Source organism: Cavia porcellus, unplaced genomic scaffold (assembly GCF_034190915.1).
Source record: "Cavia porcellus strain 051 isolate PalLab524CR breed Dunkin Hartley unplaced genomic scaffold, mCavPor4.1 scaffold_6, whole genome shotgun sequence".
Lineage (NCBI taxonomy): Eukaryota > Metazoa > Chordata > Mammalia > Rodentia > Caviidae > Cavia > Cavia porcellus.
The window spans coordinates 48032648-48053934 of NW_026947489.1; the positions used below are offsets into that span (position 1 = coordinate 48032648).

Sequence of the window (21287 nt, forward strand, 5' to 3'; positions counted from 1 at the left end):
TCCAAAAGCTTCCAATAAAATAAGTAGAATTAACATGACATTGGATTTTTTTATCAGTAACACTAAATGCCAATGAAGACAAAATGATTCCTTGTTGCTCCAGGCCAGAAGGTTGGTGAAACTGAGGCCTGACGGCTAGAAAGTATGGCAATTTATTTTAGGGGTAACAAAAACATTCTGCAATGTCCTGTGATGATGGCTGCAAAACTTTGGGATCAATTAAAAATCACTAAATTGTATATTGTACCTTATATGGCATGTGAAGTATATCTTGATAAAGTTATTTTAAAATTACAACGGGGCTGGGTATAGTGGCACAATCAGCACTTGGGAGGCTGAGTCAGGAGGATCACATGGGCAGGTGTAAGGTCAGCCTATACTACATAATGGGACCCTGCCTCAGAAAACAATAAATAAAACAAAACACAAAGCCAGTGGGGGCTGGTGGCATTTCTTAATGAGTGAGAACACTTATCTAACATGAACTAGAATCTGGGCTCAACCATGTCTTAAAAAAAAAAAAAATGATGGCATCAGGATATAATTCTGGACAATCTTAACACAGAAGCAGTATCTATTATAAGTATCTGCCACTAATTTTCACTCTAGAGAAAAATGAAGCATGAGTGAATGTAGGGAAGGCCAGTTGAGATTACGGTTTTAGGTTAAGCAAGACATGACTGTCTATGGTGGAATAGTGGAGATGGAGATATTTTGTCTAGGATATATTTTTTAATTTTTTAAAAAATTATTTTAAGGGCCAGGGATTTAGTGCAGCAGTGCCTGCTTTGCAAGTACACGGTTGTGAGTTTGATCCCCAGTACCCAAAAAAAAAAACCCCTCAAAAATTTTAAAGGGAATGAAACAAAACAATAATACACAACAATACTGGATTTCAAAAACAAGCACAAGGAAATTGCCCATAATCATTATATTGCATACTATTATTTTTTAGAGACAGGGTCTTGCTCTGTAGTCTAGGCTGGCCTTGAACCTAAGGTAATTGTCCTGCTTTGGTCTCCTGAGTGCTGGGACTATAGGTGTGTGCACCACCATCTAGCTGGGATGTATTTTAATGACACACAAAAAACAACTAACTAGTAGATAAGACATGGGATATGGATAAGAAAAAAATGCAAGGAATCAAAGCTAACTCTAAACTCTAGTTTAAGCAAGCAGACATTGATGCATCAAGGGGAGAAATCAAGCATTATGTCACCAACAGGAAAGGATGACTAACTGAAAAGAAAGCAGTTGGGTATGCAAGAGAGATAAGGCTGGAGGGTGTTCCTGACATACTGACTAGTGTATCTCTAAGGGAGTGTGGGCAAAGAAGGCTCAATCCTAGGGTCTACTAACATTTATAAGATTGGTAAAAAACAGAGACAACAAAAATAGTTGAGAAGATATTAAAGTAGACTAAAAACTAGTCTGTGAAAAGAATCTACTGGCTAAGAACAGGGAAGTGAGATAGTGGCCAGACCATCCTAGAACAGTGGTCATTAATACTTACATACACTCGCAAGTATAGCAGAGTTTGAAGATAACAGTACATTTGTGACTGAAGAGTAAATCCAGTAAAGGAAAAGAAATTGATGAAAGGAAAGAGTGATGTTAAGTGCAGGAAAAAAGCCTTAGAGACGACAAGAGAAAAAATCTGAGTCACAAGTAGAAGAATTCGACTGTCAGGGATGGTCTTTATTAACAAATGAAAACTGAGGTGAAACTGAGGCCTGACTGCTAGAAACTGAAAAGTTTGTGAGTTTGATCCCTAGTACCCAAAAGTTTGTGAGTTTGATTCCCAGTACCCAAAAGTAGAGATGTAGATGGGTTGGTAGCATGGTGATGAAAAGATGCTGACAGCTGCCTATTTCTCAGTAAAGTTTAAAGTACAGTCCAAAGATGACAGTGGAGCTGTAGAAAGTTAGCAATGAGTGAAAATGCACTCTTTATAGGAAAAATGAAGAAGCAGGTGAATTGATAATGTTGAGGTTTTTGGAATAAAAGTAATGCGACACATTGAACTGCTAAGATGCAGGCAGAGATAATATGTTACTAGTATTCTGCCAGGCCCATACAGTGAAGCAGGGATTTACTGAAGAGTAAAGATGTAATTTTTTTTTTTTGTAAAGATGTAATTTTTAAAAATTTTATTAGCACAAGTTTGTAGTAAGTCACATTCATCGTGGGTAGTTGGAATATGTACATAACTCATTTTTATTCTTTTTAATCCCTGGAACTTCCCCTCTATCCCCTGATATCAGTAATTTTTATAGTTACTGGTTACAAATATCTTTGCCCTCAGGTCTTTGGGTTGTGAAGAAACTGCAGAAAGGTGAATGGGAATGTGCTGTAATCAAGAGCCAGAATGTTTTTAAGGTTTAAAGAAGAGATTGAGGACTTAGGAATTGGTTGATCACAGTTCCACAATTCTTTGCCAGACAGGATGAGAAACAAAAATAGGAAAGTGGTATTCATGAAATCAATAAGTAGACGATAATCTAGGTTTGGTATTTACCCCAAATTTTGTAAAGTTGAATAAAAGGATCAAAAATGTTTTTTTTTTCCTGACCAATTAAGAGCAAGTAAATCCTACGGTTTCAAGGATGCTACGGAGAAAAAAAACTCAATGGTACAAGCTGATAATGTCCACACTATCATAAACTATCCAAAGTCACCCAGTAAATTTACCTAACTTTACAAAATTCAACTGCTCCCCACTGTTCAGAAAAGTGCTCAACAAATGGATTGAATATTTGTCACATACATAGTACTGAACTGAATGGAGCTGTATTTGGAGGATTTAAATTGAATGAAAACATACGTCCAGGAAGAGTGCTGAAAAGATGGTAGATAGATAACAGCAGCTATAGAGGCTCTCTGAGATAGCCAGCTTAGATTCCAGGAATGGTGTGGTGTGGGGAGTCCTAAGCAGAGGGAGATATACCCTGCTGACCCAGGAAAGAACTAAGCTGAGAGCAACCAATTGGAAAGGCAGTTCAGGTGCTAGATTGAAACAGCTAAAATCTTGGTGCCACTGCTAGAACTCGCGGATTGAACTTGCTGCTGCTGCCACTCCTGAATTGGCACAGCCAGGATAGCCCACTAGTTTCAAGTCACTGGAGATGCGAATGCACTGAGAGGGAATCTGCGAACCGAATTGAGAGCAGAGCTGGCGGGGAACCCTGCATTGTGGTAAGTGAGAGGAATAAAGACCTTTACATAGACAAAGAGGCTCCAACACAGGACATTCTGGGACTGAGCAGACTGGCCGGAACAGGGCGATACAAGGACTTCAGTCGCATATTCCCTTCTCAAGCGGGATTGGTGGGGAGCACTTGACCTGGGTGATGCCATGGACTGAGGCCCAATAGGCTAGCCCAAATCAAATCCCTATGACTGGCAGTGCATCCTAACACAGTGAAGCCCTCAGTAGGTTAACCTGGAAGGGCAGGCCCACCATAGGCTGCCCGGGTCTGTACCTCCTAGTACACTACAGTGGGCGGGACCACCTAGTCAGCATGCTTCAGACAAACTGAAACCGACAAAGAAAGAAGCTGGGCCTCCTATATACGCCTATATGGAAGGAACAAAATTATGAGAAGGAGGCAACAAGAAAGGGTCCTCAGTCCCCAATCCTAAGAACACTGATCCAGGAAAGGTAAATGCAAAGGAGAATGAGGACAGAAAACATGCAGTATCAGGCATGGCACCAATAGACATAAAGTGATATCTTTGGGACCTCATAGACAAGTTCAAAAGTGAAGTATTTAACCAAGTAAAGCAAGATATAAGTAGAATAGTTAAAGAAACGCTAAGCATCTCCCAAGAAAAAAAGATGGTAGAATGGAAGAACAAAAAAAAGGGGGAGAACTGTTTGACAGAGAAAATAGAGAAAACACAGAATACATGAAACAGGTTCAAAGAGATTACCAGGAAACTAAAAACTCTATTGAAAGCTGGCATAACAGCTTGAAAGAAACTAACAATACATTATTTGAACTGGAGGACAGGTTTATAATGTGGAAACATGAAAGGAAAAACTTAAAAATAACAAGGAAACAAGCAGTAACAATACAAAGGTTAGAAGATGACAAGAGGATCTATAACTTATGAATAAAGAATGTAAACGAGGGGCTGAGGATTTAGCTCAGCGGCATAAGCACCTGCCTTGCAAGCAGGCAGTCGTGAGTTCGATCCCTGGTACCGATAAAAATGAAAAAGACAAAACAAAACAAAACAAAACAAAACAAAAACTTAAGAATGTAAATGAAGAAGCAGGGATATAAACAAAGGAACTGCAAAGGCTATTCACAGAAATAATCAAGGAAAACTTCCCAAACATAGGAAAAGGTAAAGATGCTCAGATATATGAGGCATACAGAACTCCAGCCACCTACAATCAAAACAGAACTACACCTAGGTATATAATAATCAAGATTCCAGAAATCAAATATAAGAGCAGAATATTAAAAGCTGTCAGAGACAAGAAACAGATCACTTACAAGGGAACACTCATCAGAATTACAGCAGACTTCTAGGCACAAACCATCAAAATCTCGAAGAGTGTGGGGCAAAATAATCCAAGCTTTGAAAGACAATAATCTCCAGCCCAATTGATATATCCTGCACAACTGTCCCTAGAAATTAATGGAGAAACAAGGTGCTTCCAAGATAAAGAGGAGCTGGGGGAATTCACAACCACCAACCCAATTCTACAGAGAATACTGCAGGACATTCTAAAGAGAGAGAAAAGTACCAGGATTCCAGAAACAGTGGCAGAGAGGACACAATGAATGGAGCAGAAAGCAAAATGAAGAAGAAAAACAGACAACTAATGACAGAAAAAAGACCACAACAGAAATGAGGCAAAGAAGGTTGGATATAATTTCTGATATAGATGGCCTAGATACACTAACTTAAGGCAAAAAACAGAGAATCTCAGGAAGAGTGGACCAAGAGGTAGGGTCCACCGAGAGGCTCTTTATAGGAAATATAGTAAGCCTAAAGAAGGTTATATGGACCAAAATCAAACATGAGAAAATGGAACTCAATGTGACAGGGAATCAGAGAGTAATAGGGGTAACTAGACTAGTAATTATGGATAGGTTGAACAGACAGGCTTTAATAAATGAAGAAATATAACAAGAAATCCAGCCCAGGAGTGAGAAAGTTCAGAAACACCTAGGTAAATAACAGGTTGTCCCCCCAATACAAAACCGTGAGTGTTGGGGAGACCCAAAAATACAGTTCATTCTTGGGGAGTAAAGGGGAGGAACAGTCTTAAAAAAAAAAAAACAGCAGAAGATATAGCTAATAGTGTATCAGGAATTAAACCCCCTATTACTCACAACACTCTGCTTGGTTAGAACTTGTTCCATTCTAGTATGTATACAAGCACTGGATCTGAGGGCACAGACAGTTGTCCTGAAGCTATCAGGACATAGCACAGTGGTCATTTTTAATTTCCTATTAACTCAGTCAGGATCCCTGTATGACTTATACTGTTGTATCATGACTGATCTTAGTTAAATCTGACTTGTTTGATTGCTACTTATTATTGACAGATTTTATTCAAAACTGTTAGGTTGCTGGTATCAAGTTGAGGTGTATAGACAACTATACTGAAAATGACAATGATTCACCACGATATCCATTCTAATTTGATTACTACCTGTTTTTGTAGCTCTACACTGTCTACAAAGTTGTATTTCTGTTAATCCTGTTATGTACTGATATGTTCAATTATACTTTATCTAATGATATGGCCAATTCTGTTGATAAGAAGAAGAAACAGCACAGTGACCACGGTAGAACTCCTTATACAGCAGTTTTATATGTCTTTTTAGTTTTATGTGTCTATAGGAAGAAGTTTAGTTCTGTCCTGCTTTGCTCTGTTTCTCCCTCTAATATAGAAAGGACAGAAATACATGTTAAGATTCATGCTTGCGTAAAACCTATAAACAGTTTATGAGAACTGATCTTATAACACATGATGAAATGAACAAATACTTTGAAGGAAAGAAAGGGGCACTGCAGTATCCAGTGCTGATTCTGGAGTGTTATGATATGAAATCCAGCAATATTATTTATCTTTGTTCAGAAGGATTTTAACTTAATAAGTTTTGTTAGATCTCAACATAAATGAAGATATGGATAAATGCATACATGTCTAAGTGTATAGGATTGATAGCCATATTACTTAGTTTTTGTTGGATAGTTGAACAGAATTGCTTGCAGACTCCCTGGTTGAATTCCCACTTATATGTTCCACTTGTGTATCTTGAGCAACTATTTGTGGGGGGACAATATGTATACATCAGCTAGTGATTTATTATTGTTTAATTTTCTTTGAAAGTATGTACTATTTCTGCCCATTTTCTATTTTGTTTGGTCTTTCTTTAAATAAAAAAAAAAAAATACGTCCATATCATGCGAAACAGTAAGAGCAGCCCAAGCTTATGACTTTCATGTTAACAGTGTATCATACTTGCCTTTGGTACAACTCCCAGGCATAATCTTCTCTCACTGTATCCTTCTGTCTCAGGTCTCTTCTCAGTTCTCCAAATCTCTAGTTTACCATTCTAGACCACTTCCTACTATCACAAATTAAAAATCTGTGACAAAACACTGTCACAAGTAACTGTGGTAATTATTTATTAGGACCTGTAATTTCTGTGAAGTTGGGATCTACATCTACCACATTCATCACTGTATTTCTAGCACCTAGGTTTACTGCCTAGCACGAATCAGGTAGTTTTTAGGTGATGCCTGCATAAAAATACTAAAAATTTTATACTGTAAGTTCAAAGGAAATTGATGAAATCACATTCAGGGGAGTTTAACTGACAGAGAAGTACTATAGTAGAGTACAGCTAAGGCCACAGACGTAGAAGCCACTTTACTCAACATATTGTAGTTTTTCTCATCTGTAGTTCCTTGAGACAATTAAACTCTGAGGTCCCGAGGCATGTCTAAATAGCCAATTTTTCTTCCAAATTCATCTTGAATGGTACTTACAAGACTCTAAAGAAAGACAGCATTAAAATGCATGCAACAGTTTTACCTATTTTTTCCCAGTAAACCCTAAAATAAAATGTTGTATGAAGAGCACTAGACTGCATGTGAATATATTAAAGATACTATATACTCAGTTTGAAAAATTTGGCTCTTTCATGTGCTTTGCTTTTCCTCTTCAAAAAATAGTTTTCAAAAATTTTTAATTTGTCAATTAATGTGCAGTCTCTCAAGAGTTCAATCCCATTTTACCTGTGCCATATACTCAAACTAACAAATAGATGCTAGGAACACTACGCAACATGTACCAATTTTAAGTACGTCCACCTTGTACCAGGCACTATTTATATACTATGTTTATAGTAATTCATTTAGCTCTTCCCAACAACTCTATGAGGTAGATAGTGCTATTCCTGTTTCTTTTCTTTCTTTCTTTTTTGGTATCAGGAATTGAACTCAGGACCTTGTGTTTCTCAGGCAGGCACTTATGCCATTGAGCTATATCCCTGGCTATTATTCCTATTTTACAGGTGAGTAAACAGGAAGGTAAAAGACTTGAAACATGCCAAACAACTAATAAGTGGTAGAATTACTCTTATATTGCATAGTTTCTATGTGCCTCTCTGAAAAGAAGAAATAACTCCATCATCAATATGCAAGTAAAAGCAGCTGACATTTTACACATTCTATAGCATGACAGAGGTTTGAACTTTGAAGTAATTCAGGCAAAAATGAATCAGTATATTCATTCTTTCATTCAACAAGTATTAATGAGTGCCAAGGTCAGGGCAGTAAAGATAGTGTAATTAAATGAAAAAAAGTAGAGTACACATTCTATTTGAGGGAAGATAAGCACTCAAGAGAACACATGTCAAGTGGTGATAAAAAGCTATAGAAAAAATGGAGATAGTAAGCAGGAGAGGGGCAGGTAGCTATTAATTCTGTAGTATGTCACTGGTAAGATGACATACAGAAGAGAAGCAAGTTTGCCATCCAAGTAGAAAAGGGGAAACTAATCCAAACAGGGAAACAAATGCCAAAGGCATCAGGATAGGAGAAAAATTGATGTGTGACTGACTGCATTAATGTGTTCACAATTAATGTGAACACATTAATGTGTTCTCAATAGGTGCTTTTCTTACTCCGTAACTGTGCTCCAAGTGACTTGCTCTTGCAATATTCAATAACATCATTGTTTGCAAACATGATCCAAACAGAGACCTAAAATGCAAGTACACACTTATTCTCACTGTCATGCATAAATGAACTTTATTTACTTTTGCCTCTGCCCTGGTTTGAAAAAAATGCCTGGGTTACCATACTAGAACCACAAAACTCAAGGCCATCCTAGAACAGCCAGCTACCTAGAACTACCCTGACACATGACTAAGCCTAGCCAAGGTCAGTGCAGCCGCAATGGCCTACTCATAGACTCAAAGAAGTGGTTGTTTGAAGCAATATGCTTTAAGGGGGGCTTTTTTAAACAATAGAAAATTAACACATTGTATTAGAGGAACAGAACAGAAATACATAAGAGAACACACAAAAATGGGTACCTGAATGTTCATAATGGCACCGTTCATAATAGCTCAAAAGTGAAAACACTCTGAATGTTTATCAGCTAGTGAATAAAATGTAACTATTCAACAGAATTTTACTTGGCAGTAGGAGGAAATAAAATACTGATACATATACAATATGAACAAATTTTGAAAACACTAAGTAAAAGAAGCTAATCACAAACACTAGATATTATATGATCCCACTTTATATATAATGTCCAGACTAGGGAAATCTATACACAGAAATTATTTTGGGGGAGACAATATTCTAAAATTATTTTTGGTGATGGTTGTTAACACAATTGCAACTGCTTTTGAACTGTAAATTTTAAATGGATGATTTGTATCCACTCTTCCCTTCCCCTGCCTCCCTAAAGCCATTTTTATAAAGAAAAGCACATGATCACTCACGTTTTTAAAGCATTATCCTGGCTGCCATGTTGAAAACAGACTATAGTGGGAGCAAAGGTAGATGTAAAGAAACCAGACAGGCGGGCCAGGGATTTAGCTCAGTGGCACAAGCACCTGCCTGGCAAGTGCTAGGCTGTGAGTTCAATCGCCAGTACCAAAAAAAGAAAAAGAAACCAGACAGGAAATGATTGTTGAGTGAAAGCCTTTAACCCAGAGTGGTAGAAGTATTAAGATGTGTCAGATCTTGGATTTATCGTAATTTATTTTATGGGTGTAGGGAGACAAGATGCAGAGCAAGGAATTTTATTTTAAACATTCTGAGAAATCTGTCAAACCAGAGTAGAAACATTAAAAAACAAATAAAAACCCACACACACACCAGAGCTAGATGTACTAATGTAGAATTAAACAAGAGGTCTTATTAAAAATACAAATTTGCCCTAAACACTGGGTGTTACGCTTAAAATAGCTTATTTTATGTTATATAATTTTCATCTCAATTTTTAAAAAAAGGTCTGACACATGCCATAACACATGGAGAAACTTTGAGAACTAATGGCTAAGTGAATGAAGCCATTCATTAAAAGCCATATATAACATGATATCATTTATACAAAATATCCAGAATAGAAAAATCTACAAAGCTGGGAAGATCAGTGATTGCCTGGAGTTGGGGAAGAGAATGGGGAATGACTACTAATGGAAACAGTATTTATTTTTGGAATAATGAAAATATTTTGGAGTTGATGATGGCTAGGTAACCTTGCAAAAAATCTAGGATCTACCGAAGTGTACATTTTAGGAGGATAAACTTTATGACATTGAATTATATTGTAATATAATACACTGAATTATAATTAATTTGGGGGGAGAAAGAGTATTAAAGATGAGTATTTTAAAAACTGACCATACAGAAAATTTCAGACATATCAAAATTAAACTGGTAAGAATACTTGATCTTAGCCAAAAGACTAAGTGACAGAAATGCCAAAATGTGGACACTTATAAATCATCTCCTTCAATTATAAATAAGGAAAAAATTCATATCTGGAAACATACAACAAGAACAACAACAAACTGTGATTCCAACCACTGGAAATTTTTTAAAGAGCACAGCTTCCAAATCACTCCTAAAGTAAAGAGAAATCCACAACTGACAGTAAAATATTAAAAATTATTAATAATGGAAACACTACACAGCAATATTAGAACCAAAAAAATGTATTTTTAAAAAAAAGCTATAGCCTCAAAAATGAGAAAAATTCATGCAGAGCTAAAACAATAACCCTAAAGAAAAAGAAAATACACTATTTAGGGGGTTCATATCAGCTTGTTTATTTCTCTATCATTTCCTTAGTTTCACATTAAGGGGGGAGTTCCAATATGTATATTTTGATTATATTTATATCCCATATTAATGACCCCAAGAAAACCAGGATATTAAATTAAACTAAGGACTGATTTTTCAAAGAAATCAATCATTGCCTGGAAAGTTTTCAATAAAGAAAATATCTCAGTGCTTAGTATTTGCCTATAATACACAAGCTTTGGGTTCAATGCCCAGCACTACAAAAGTGGGAGAGGAAGGAAATAAATGGGAAAAAAAACCAGGAAAAGAACATTAGGAATTGAGAAAGTAAAATGACAACAAATAAAGATTAAGTTCTAAGACAAAATAGAATTCTAAGGTGAATCAATAAAAGTATATTTTGATTTCAACAAAATTTTGTAAAAGTATAAGTTTCCAAAGTTAACTCAATAAAGAATAGAAAACCTAACTAGGGCACTAGACATGGAAGAAATGAGAGACAGTCAAAGATCCATCCATAAGAAAAACCATGGTCCGGTGGTTTTATACCCTCTTCTTGGTGGAAATGGTTGAAAAGTACTACAGCTTCACCCTGTTCCTAGGCTGAAAGGTGCCATGTGGATAGAGTTCCTAGTAACTTTAGCGAAAAACAGACACATAGACTCAGGCAGTTTTATGCTTCAACTCAATTTAAATTCCCTTTGTTAACCAGAGGAATTAATAAATCTCTGTTCATATATTTACTCTCACACAGACATACAGAAACAAAGGCAACAAATGAATCAATACACAGAGATGGTGCATAATTGGCCATCAGGCTGAAAAATGGCCAAAATATTTCTTCTAATACCTTAGAGAAAGTATCAGTTTCCCTAATGTCTTAGTTACTTTTCTCCCATTGCTAAAACAAAACACTTGATGCCCAAAATTAAGGAAGGAAAGGTTCACTTAGCTCACAGTTTGTAGAAGTTTTAGTCCATAATCAGCTGGCTCTATGACAGGGTGGTATGGCAGAGGGGTGACCACTCACGGGGGTAGAAGACTGCAAAAGTAGGGAGCAAGCATCTTTTCTTCCCTTATGCTGGTATGCAGGCTACCCACACTAGGGCAGGTGCAACCCTCACACCTTGAATCCCAGCACTAAGACAGGCTTCCCACCCTTGGGAAGGTATAACATTCATATCCCCAATCCCAACACTAGACAATGAACTAATCACAAACACTAGATCTACCTGTCTCTGAAAAGCCTGTTCCCTATAAACACATGAGGCTTTGGGGGGACATCCAGACACAAACCATAACACCTAATTAATCAAAATATTGAGAGAAAAGTGGATTTGTTCCTTAGCCTAGCCAAAAATCTTTTTCTACATCAAAAATATTCTGAACATTAACTGAATATCCCTTATTTCCCACAAATACAAATGAGAGTACAGCCAATAAAACCTACAAAGTTAACATAGCCAAAATTCATATATGAAAGAGTTTTGCCCTAGAATAAATTATAGGACATTATGACGGTGGAAGGCAAAATCAGGGATGTTTACCTTGTGGTCACTTCCTCCTTCCCCTATCACAACTTCTTTTTTTTTTCCTTTCCCAGTGTGCGCGAAGAAAATTCCAATCAGCTCCTTGCCTGTCATCAATGCCCAACCTATACACCACCCCGTTCAAATATCACATACAGCCCATATCCCATATTCAGGGTAGAGGAAAACCCAGATGGCTCCTGGTTATGAGCTCCTCTCCATGTCCTTGGAATAAAGGCCACTTTTACTTTTATATTCTGCTCCTTTATTGCCCCCCAAAACTCTAACAATATATTTTAAAATTTCAAAGTAAAAGAGCTAATCAGATCAAATGACCAGATTTACTGGTGCAATCTCTTTGATTATCCAAACTTCAACTCCCCATTAAATACAGCTGAACAGGTTGGGGATTTAGCTCAGCAGCCTAAACACCTGCCTAGCAAGCACAAGGTCATGAGTTCAATCCCCAGCACCAAAATAAATAAATAAAATAATGTAAATAAATAAATAAATATAGCTGAACAGACACTAAAGGGCAATATTACCAAAATTTTCCAACAGCAAATTAACTTAAATTGTACTACCACATACTTTAAAGTGATTCTAACCAGCCAGTTTAAAAGCTATTAACACTTGGCTAACATATGTACAGAGAAATTTAGAAATGATACACAGAAATAGCTGGCAGTGGTTACATGTGGAAAATCAGATTAGAGGTCAGGATGGACCTTCACTGCATTTTTAAAAAATGGCTATTTTTAATGTTTTAATGAAAATCAAATTATAACTCTTGAATTTTTGTAAAAAGTTAAAGCCAGATAATTATTAGTAAGTCTGAACAATCTTTAACAGTTTTATCTGATTTCAAGTATTAAAATAGTGAAGACATTACATAATTTAAGGCTGTTTGTATAATCAAAACAAAACTAAATTTAAAGATTGATTTAATTCCTGAAATTTTAGAATGTCAGATTATAAGGAAGCTTCCTAAATATTCATGTATCAGACTCACATACACTTGATTCTTATAGAAAATTCTGTGAGTAGTTTTGGTAGATCCAATTTATGTCATCCTACTTTAGTACTAGAATTCTCAACACTAATATGCACTTGCATTTTATTAAGTTACACTTTTCCCCCGCTGTGGTACTGGTGATGAACCTAGGGCCTTCTCACGGAGCTACATTCCAGCCATTTTGACTTTTTATTTTGAGACAGAGTCTCACTAAATTGTTAAGTTGCCCAAACAGGGCTTGAATTTGTGATCCTCCTGCCTCTGCTGATTCTGGGATTACAGTTGTGTACAACCATGCCCTGTTGGAAGTTACACATGCCGGTACCCTATAGTTCACACCACACATACCCTAAAACAAAACAAAGGGGCTGTGGATGTAGCTCAGCAGCACAGTGCCTACCTGGCAAGTACAAGGTCCTGAGTTTGATCCTTGGTACCAAAAAACAAAACAAAACAAACACAGAAAAAAAAACCCCACACCAAAAATACTACAACTAAAGGGAGACATCTTGACCTTTTCTAAAAATACAACATTCTGCATCATTACTTTAAGCTTGAATGGTTTTATATTTTGCAAGCAAAATACAGATGCCAAAGCAATTCATCCTCCTTTCCTTCACAGACTTAAAAAACAAGTAGAAACACAGACATACACATGCACACACAAAATGATCGCTTTGTCCAGTGTAGCCACACTGCATACCCTACTCACCTGTTACTTAGCAGTCATCAGATCAGTTACTTTTCAGTCATCAGATTGACTGCCATGGTAAACAGTCATCAGTGGTATCAAGATACTGGGCACTAGGGGCTGGGGGTTTAGCTCAGCGGCATAAGCACCTGCCTTGCAAGCAGGCGGTCGTGAGTTCGATCCCCGGTACTGATAAAAATGAAAAAGACAAAAAAACAAAAACAAAAACAAAGATACTGGGCAGGTTTATAACTATTTCAACAGTTTGATTTGGCTACAGTTTAAATACATGGTTTTATTTTTCTCTCCTACTAGTACAGGGGGTGAACCCTGGGTCTTTACACTAAGCTACATCTCCAGCCCTTTCCTTACTTTTTATTTTGAGACAGAATCTTACCATTTTACTAAATTGTTTAGGTTGGGCTCACATTTGCAATCTTCCTGCTGTAACCTCCTACAGGGCACCACCATGTCCAGTTCAGGTAAGGGTATAAGGAGATAAAGATAATAAAGGTAGGCTGGAAAATCTTCAATGGAGTTACAGATCTTTTTTTTTTTTTTTTTTTTTTTTTTTTAGTTTTTATTTATCCTTTCAGTGTCTCACATCAGACAAACAACATCTCTCTACATTCTTTTTTTTTTTTTTTTTTTTTTTAAGGAGGATATCATTACGTAGTTCAGGCTGGCCTTGAACTCACTATGTAGCCAGGCTTGTAGGTATTGTGGAAACTGGAAATGGATCACATATGCAGCGCTGGAGTATGACTCCCCCAAGAACAAAGAGTGCCACATGAAGAAGCTACTTCAGCCAAGAAAACCCAAACCCCTAGACAATTGAGGCAATGAGTTGCTAGGCAAAAAGGTACCATGTGATATTGTTGCTAAATGTATAAATAAATGCCCCTACTGTCAGGTGTCAGTTTGCTTCCTCCCATCCGGAGTGTAAGGGCTCCACCTGACTTCAGCTTTTGGTTCTTCTTTATTTTCTTATCCTCTTGAGGTCCTTCACACAAGAACCTCAAGAGCCATGTAGGTAGTGGCATAGGCTGGCCTCGAACTTGCAGCAATCTTCCTGCATCAGCCTCCCAAGTGCTAGGATTACACATGTGCATCCTATGCCCAACTTCTTTACTTCCTCTGCCCTATTCCTATTTCTCTCACATTCATTCTCTAGTGAGTGAACCCCTGAACCACTTCTATGACCACATCATCCCCTTTGCTTTAAGCCTGTAATGTCTCCCCAGTCAGAATAAAGCCTATCAAATTTATTCCTGGAAGCAAGCATTACCCTGATACCAAAACCAGACAAGGACCCAACTAACAAAGAGAATTACAGGCCAATTTCCCTAATGAATATAGATGCAAAAATCCTCAATAAGATACTGGCAAACAACACAGCAAATCATCAAGATTATATATCATGATCAAATGGGATCCATAAATAAATGTAATATACCATATTAACAGAGACTTGGGACAAAAGTCATATGATCAGTTCAGTAGGTACAGAAAAAGCTTTTGATGAAGTCTGGCACCCATTCATGATAAAAACCCTACAGAATATTGGAACAGATGGTCTTTATCTAATCTGATTAAAGCCATCTATAACAAACCAAAAGCCAACATCATACTAAATGGACAAAAACTGACAGCTTTTCACTCTAAAATCAAGAACAAGCAAGGACGTCCAATGTCACCACTCTTAATCAACATAGTCCTGAAAACTAACCAAAGCAATTAGATAAGAGAAAGAAATAAAAGGAATGAAGACAGGAAAGGAAAAAGTTAAATTACTGTTATTTGCAAATGACATGATACTTTACATAGGAAGCCCCGAAAACTCCACTACAAAAATGGTAAACTTAAAAAGCAAATTCAGATGGGCATGATGGTGCACGCCTGTAATCCTAGCACTCAAGAGACTGAGGCAGGAAGATCACTGCAAATTCCAGGGCACCGTGGGTTACAAAGTGAGTTCAAGGCCAGCCTGAAGTGCATAGTAAAAGCCTGTCTCAAAAAGACCAAAAAAAAAAAAAAAAAAAAAAAGGCCAGGGATTTAGCTCAGTGGTATAACTGCCTTCCTGCCAAGTGCAAAGTTATGAGTTTGATCTCCAGTAAAAAAACAACAAAAAACCCCAAACATTCAGTAGCACAGCAAGATACAGTCAACACTCAAAAATCAATAGCATTCCTGTACATGAGTAACAACTCACTTAGAGAAAAATCAGGGAAACAACCTTTCACAATCACATCCAAAAAGATGAAATACCTAGGAATCAATTTAACAAAGGAACTAAAAGACCTCCACATTGAAAATTACAGTGCTCTGAAAAAGGAGATTGAAGACAATATTAAAAAATGGAAAGATATCCCTTGTTGGGTTGGAAGAAACAATATAGTGAAAATGGCCATATTTCTAAAACTGTTACACAGACTTAATGCAACCCCAATCAAAGTTCCAATAACATATTTCACAGAATTAGAGAAACAACCCTAAAATTCATCTGGAACCAGAAGAGACCTAAAACAGCAAAGGCAATCCTGGGCAAGAAAGGCAAGACAAGGGCATCACAATTCCTGACTTGAAATTAGGCTATAAAGCTACTGTGATAAAATACAGTTTGGTACTGACAAAAAACAAAACAAAACAAAACAAAACAAAACAAAACAAAACAAAACAAAACAAAAACAGACCTGAAGATCAATGGAAAAAGCTAGAAGATGCAGAAACAAGTCCAGATATACTCAGTCATCCTACATTTGACAAAGGTGCCAAACACAATTACTTGAAGATAGCCTTTTTAATAAATGGTGCTGGAAAAACTGGCTTTCCACATGCTGAAGATTAAAATTGGACCTTTATCTTTCACCATGCAGTAAACTAAATTCTTTTTTTTTTTTGGCCAGGGTCGAAGTCATGATATCACACTTGCCAGACAGGCGCTTATGCCACTGAGCTAAATCCCCAGCCCCCATGTAAACTAAATTCAAAATGGATCAAAGATCTAAATATTAAAACAGAAACATTAAATTTTCTGAAAGATAGAATAGGTAGAACTCTTAAAGACATTGGTGTAGGCAAAGACTTTATGAATAAAACCCTGATCGCACAGGAACTATCACAAAGAATCAACAATTGGGATCTCATCTTATTTTTTTTATCTCATCTTATTAAAGATCCATCTTTTGCACAGCAAGAAAAACTACCAACAAAGTGAAGAGACAACCCACAATGTGGGAAAAAATGTTTGCCAGCTGTACCTCAAACCTCAAACAAAGGATTATTATCAAGAACATACAAGGAACTCAAAAAAAATAAAAACTTCCCTAATTTAAAGACTCAATCCAAAAGTGGACATCTGCAGTGAATACATACTTCTTGAGAAAGATGAAAAACAACAAACAACAAATAAATATATGAAAAAATGTTCAACATCATTGGTCATTCAAGAGATGGAAATTAAAACAATATTGAGATTCTACCTTATTCCAGGAAAAATGGCTACTATCAAGAAATCAAGCAATAACAAATGCTGGAGGGGCTGTGGGGAAAAAGGAATCCTTCTCCACTATTGGTGGAAGTATAGAATAGTGGACAACTGTGGATATCAGTGTGGAGATTCCTCAAAAAACTAGCATTGAACATTCCATTTGACCTAGCTATTCTACTTCTTAGTATCTTCCAAGGAGAATTAAAAACATCGTATCACAGCCATACATGTACACCCATGTTTACAGCAACACATTTATAATAGCTAGATCTTGGAAACAACCTAAATGCACATCAATTGAAGAATGGATAATAAAGATGTGGTCTTTTTTTGTTTGTTTGTTTTATTATCTATACAAGAAATGGGAAAACTTTATTTTAAAGAGAAAAAAACAGAAAAGTCAAGATGCAAACAAACTTTAAAAACAACAACAAAAGCTAAGACAACAGCAACAACAACAAAAAAATAGCTATATAGCTTTTCAAAACAAGATGATAGCAATTTAACAATGGTTGTTATACTGCATATTGTTATTTTCAAAATATTTGCTCAGGTTACCAGAATCAGGAATAAAACAAAACAGTAAAATGAAACGAAACACTGGATTTCAAAAACAAGGCAGAAGTAAATCTCACATAATTGCCACAATGTATACCTTCCTCCAAACAGATGCCCAGACCACCAACCTCAGGCCTGCAAAGTCAATTGAGTTAAACTATTCCTTTCACCTCAGTTGCTATCATCTCACCCTGAAAGCTTCAAATCATCCAACTGCTTAGCAAGGGGTGGAGGTGGAGCTGGGAATGTCTTTTGGCTTCCCAGCCCATGCACCACCTGGCTTATGGGAAGGTATGCTCTGTCTTCTTTTTTTTGGTATTGGGGACTGAACTCATAATCTTGTGCTTGCTAGGCAGGCACTTATGCCAGGCACTTGTGCTAAATCCCTGACCAATGTTCTGTCTTCTTGCTGAGTAGTCTCCTCCCAATCCCCATGGTAGAGCCCAGTTAGATGTGATTTTTTTATATAATGGGAATACTACTTAGCCATAAAGGATAAACTTGAGACTTTTATAGGTAAATAGATGCAATTAGAGATTATATTCATAAATGAAATAAATCAGACTCCCATGTATAAACATTATATTGTCTCTCTAGTGTGAGAAGCTGAAAGAATATGTGTGTATATACATATATACATGTGTATATACATGATAGCTAAGTTATATTACTAAGCTCACTGAAAAAAATGGTTTGTGCTAATATTGTTTGGTCAATTAAATGCAGATATCTTATACTGAGTTATTAATTTAAAGATAACAATAAGCAATATATTAATCATTGTTACCCTTTAATTATCATGTTCTGAAATTGTGTTTTTTTCTCTTCAAAATAATAAGCAATATAACAACCACTGCTAAATTCCTATCATCTTGTCTTGAAAAAAAAAAAGAATATTCTAGCTAGTCTTGCCCCTCACTACTTCCACAGAAAAATCTACAGGGGATTTATATTTGAATTTCAGTAAGTCTATTACCAGTTTAAGAAAAACTGGTATTTTTACCATACTCACTGTTTCAATCCTGTGTAGGCATGTGGTATCTAATTCTATTTAGTCAGGTAAACTTTTATATCTCTAAACAAGGCTTACGTGTTTTTTATTTCTTTTCTTTACAAAGGTCTTTGCATCTTAAATATTTAAAATTAAATTGAAGTAGCTCCTTTCCTAAGAAACTGTTTTGTCCTCCATTCTCTAAATCCATTTTGAATTACTGTACATACTGCTCTTTTGTGAGCCTTTGTATCTGGGGCCCACTCTTTAACACTATATGCTCACTGTTCTTGATTCTGGATTTGTCTGCTTCTACCACTAGAATGTAAGCTCTTTATGGTCAGAGACTATCATTCATTGATATAACCCGGCACCTAGCATGTAAACCAGCACTAAGAAGCTCAATATTTAATTTTTACACTTTAGGAATGAATAAACATAACAAATCTGGACAGTATAAACTGTCTTATAAGGACAAAAACTATTGTTTAGTGAGTACCCTCAGTGTATTTGGCACAGTATGCTGAGTACTTAGATGTTTTATCATTCATTGTTTTGATATATATTTTATAATACCCTCAAAGTAGTATCACGTAGTATGCTGCATAAGAATAGTCCCCACTCACCTGGGATTCAGTCTCATCAGACTCATTAAGAATACTGACCTGTGAGAAGGATTTTCATCATCTTAAAGGTTTTGGGGGAAAAGTCTCAAACGCAAATACGTCCAAAATCACATCCACTTATTTTCTACTATCCTACCTAAAAAGATTGGGAGAGCCTCATGGAAAACAGAGTAGAATGTACTGCAGAGACAGGTAAAAGACGGAAGAAGTTGACCATTTCAGGCAAATCGGAATTGACAAAACAACAACAACCAAACACACAAAACAAAAGGAAATAAGGCACAGCAGCGATTAGTATGTTCTTAAACTCTGAAGTTACTATAGGTCTGTCCCACCAGTAAAATATAAGAAAAGGAGCAGAAAGAAGTAGGGCTACTGTTATTAAATCAAAAGGGTTTTGAATGCCAAAGTGAAAAATTTTAATCTGTAGACAAGTATTTGTAAATACTTTTAAACAAGGGAGTGATATGATCAGAGCTATACTTTAAGTGCTTATGAAAATTTACTTGCCAGTATACACAGTGAGTTGAAAATGGAAGTAACTAATGACAAGACAAAAATAAAAGGAGATTAATTCACAATCTTGGAAAGAAATAGAGTCTAAATTAGAGTAATGGAAGAAAAAAAGAAATATTGCACAGAGAAATCAAAAGGATTTGTAGATTACTGCACAGAAAAAACACGAAGACAGAAATGCTCCAGGGTATACAGTATAAATGCACAGTATTACAAGAAAAAAGGCACATATAATTTAAAGGAAAAGAACAAATTCAGTTTAGCACTTGCTGATTTTGTTAGTCAGATATACAAGTAAAGATACCCAAGAGACAAATGGAAATGCTGGAGTGATGCTATAGCTCAGGAGGCTGCCTAGCCATTGAAAGAACAGATTCTGTTGAATGGTAATTGATGGATACAGAATAAATTAGTTCTAGAATCAAAGGACAATGCCAGTGCAATATACCAAGAGCCTACAGCACACAATGAAAGCCCTCCTAAGAGGGAAGTTTATAGCTGTGAATGCCCACATCAGAAAAAGAATAAGCCCAAATAAATAACCTAATGAACAATCCAAATCCAAAAGTACTACAAGAAAGTAAATTATAAATGTCAGAGCAGAAATTAATGAAAGTGAGACTTAAAATACAAAGAATCAATGACTAGAAGAGTTAGGTCTACAAAAGAATAAAATAGGCAAACTGTTAGCCAATCTAAGTAAGAAGAAAAGACTCATATCAAAGCAATTAGAGGGGCTGGGGATTTAGCTCAGCGGCGTAAGCGCCTGCCTTGCAAGCAGGCAGTCCTGAGTTCGATTCCCGGTACCAATAAAAAGGAAAAAGACCAAAAAAAAAAAAAAAAAAAGATATATTAAAAAAAAGCAATTAGAAATGAAAAAGGTAAAACCACAACAGACACTGTTGAAATTCAAGATTATTACTAGTTTACCCTGAAAACTTGTACATGATTACATTGGAGATTCTAGTAATAATGAACACTGTTATATATATATATATATATATATATATATATATATATATATAATCAAAATATAATCAAGAAGATACAAAAATTCAGAATAATTCAGTAACAATCAAATTGAGGTAATAATAAAAACTTAGCAACTAAAAAAGGCCCAGGACCTGACAGATTCATCACTGAATTCTGCATAAAACTTCAAAGAAGATCTAACACCAACATTCTCCAGAAATCAAGCCAGGTGTGGTGGTACATGTCTATAATCCCAGCGCCTGGGAGGTTGCAACAGGAGGCTCTCTATGAGTTTAAGACCAGCTACACAGTGAGTTTAGGGACAGCCTGAACTACATAGTGAGATCCTGTCTAAAAAACAAAAAGTAAACAACAAAAAACCTCAAATACTAACTAATGCTGCAAAGGCTGAAAAAAAGGCTGAAACATTGTTAGTGGGAATGCAAGCTAATACAAATAACTATGGAAATGAGCATGGAGAGTCCCCATAAAACTAAAGCTAGAAATTCCATTCAACCCAGCGCTTTCCTTCCTAGGTATCTTCCTGAAATATTTAAAGATACCATATTATAGTGATATATGCATATCCATGTTTATAG

General features: G+C 36.2%; 1 protein-coding gene across 14 annotated transcripts in view; it reads right to left on the reverse strand.

Moving 5' to 3' along the window:
- Positions 1-21287, reverse strand: part of Braf (B-Raf proto-oncogene, serine/threonine kinase) — a 199865-nt gene that overhangs the window by 136309 nt on the left and 42269 nt on the right. The window lies entirely within an intron of this gene.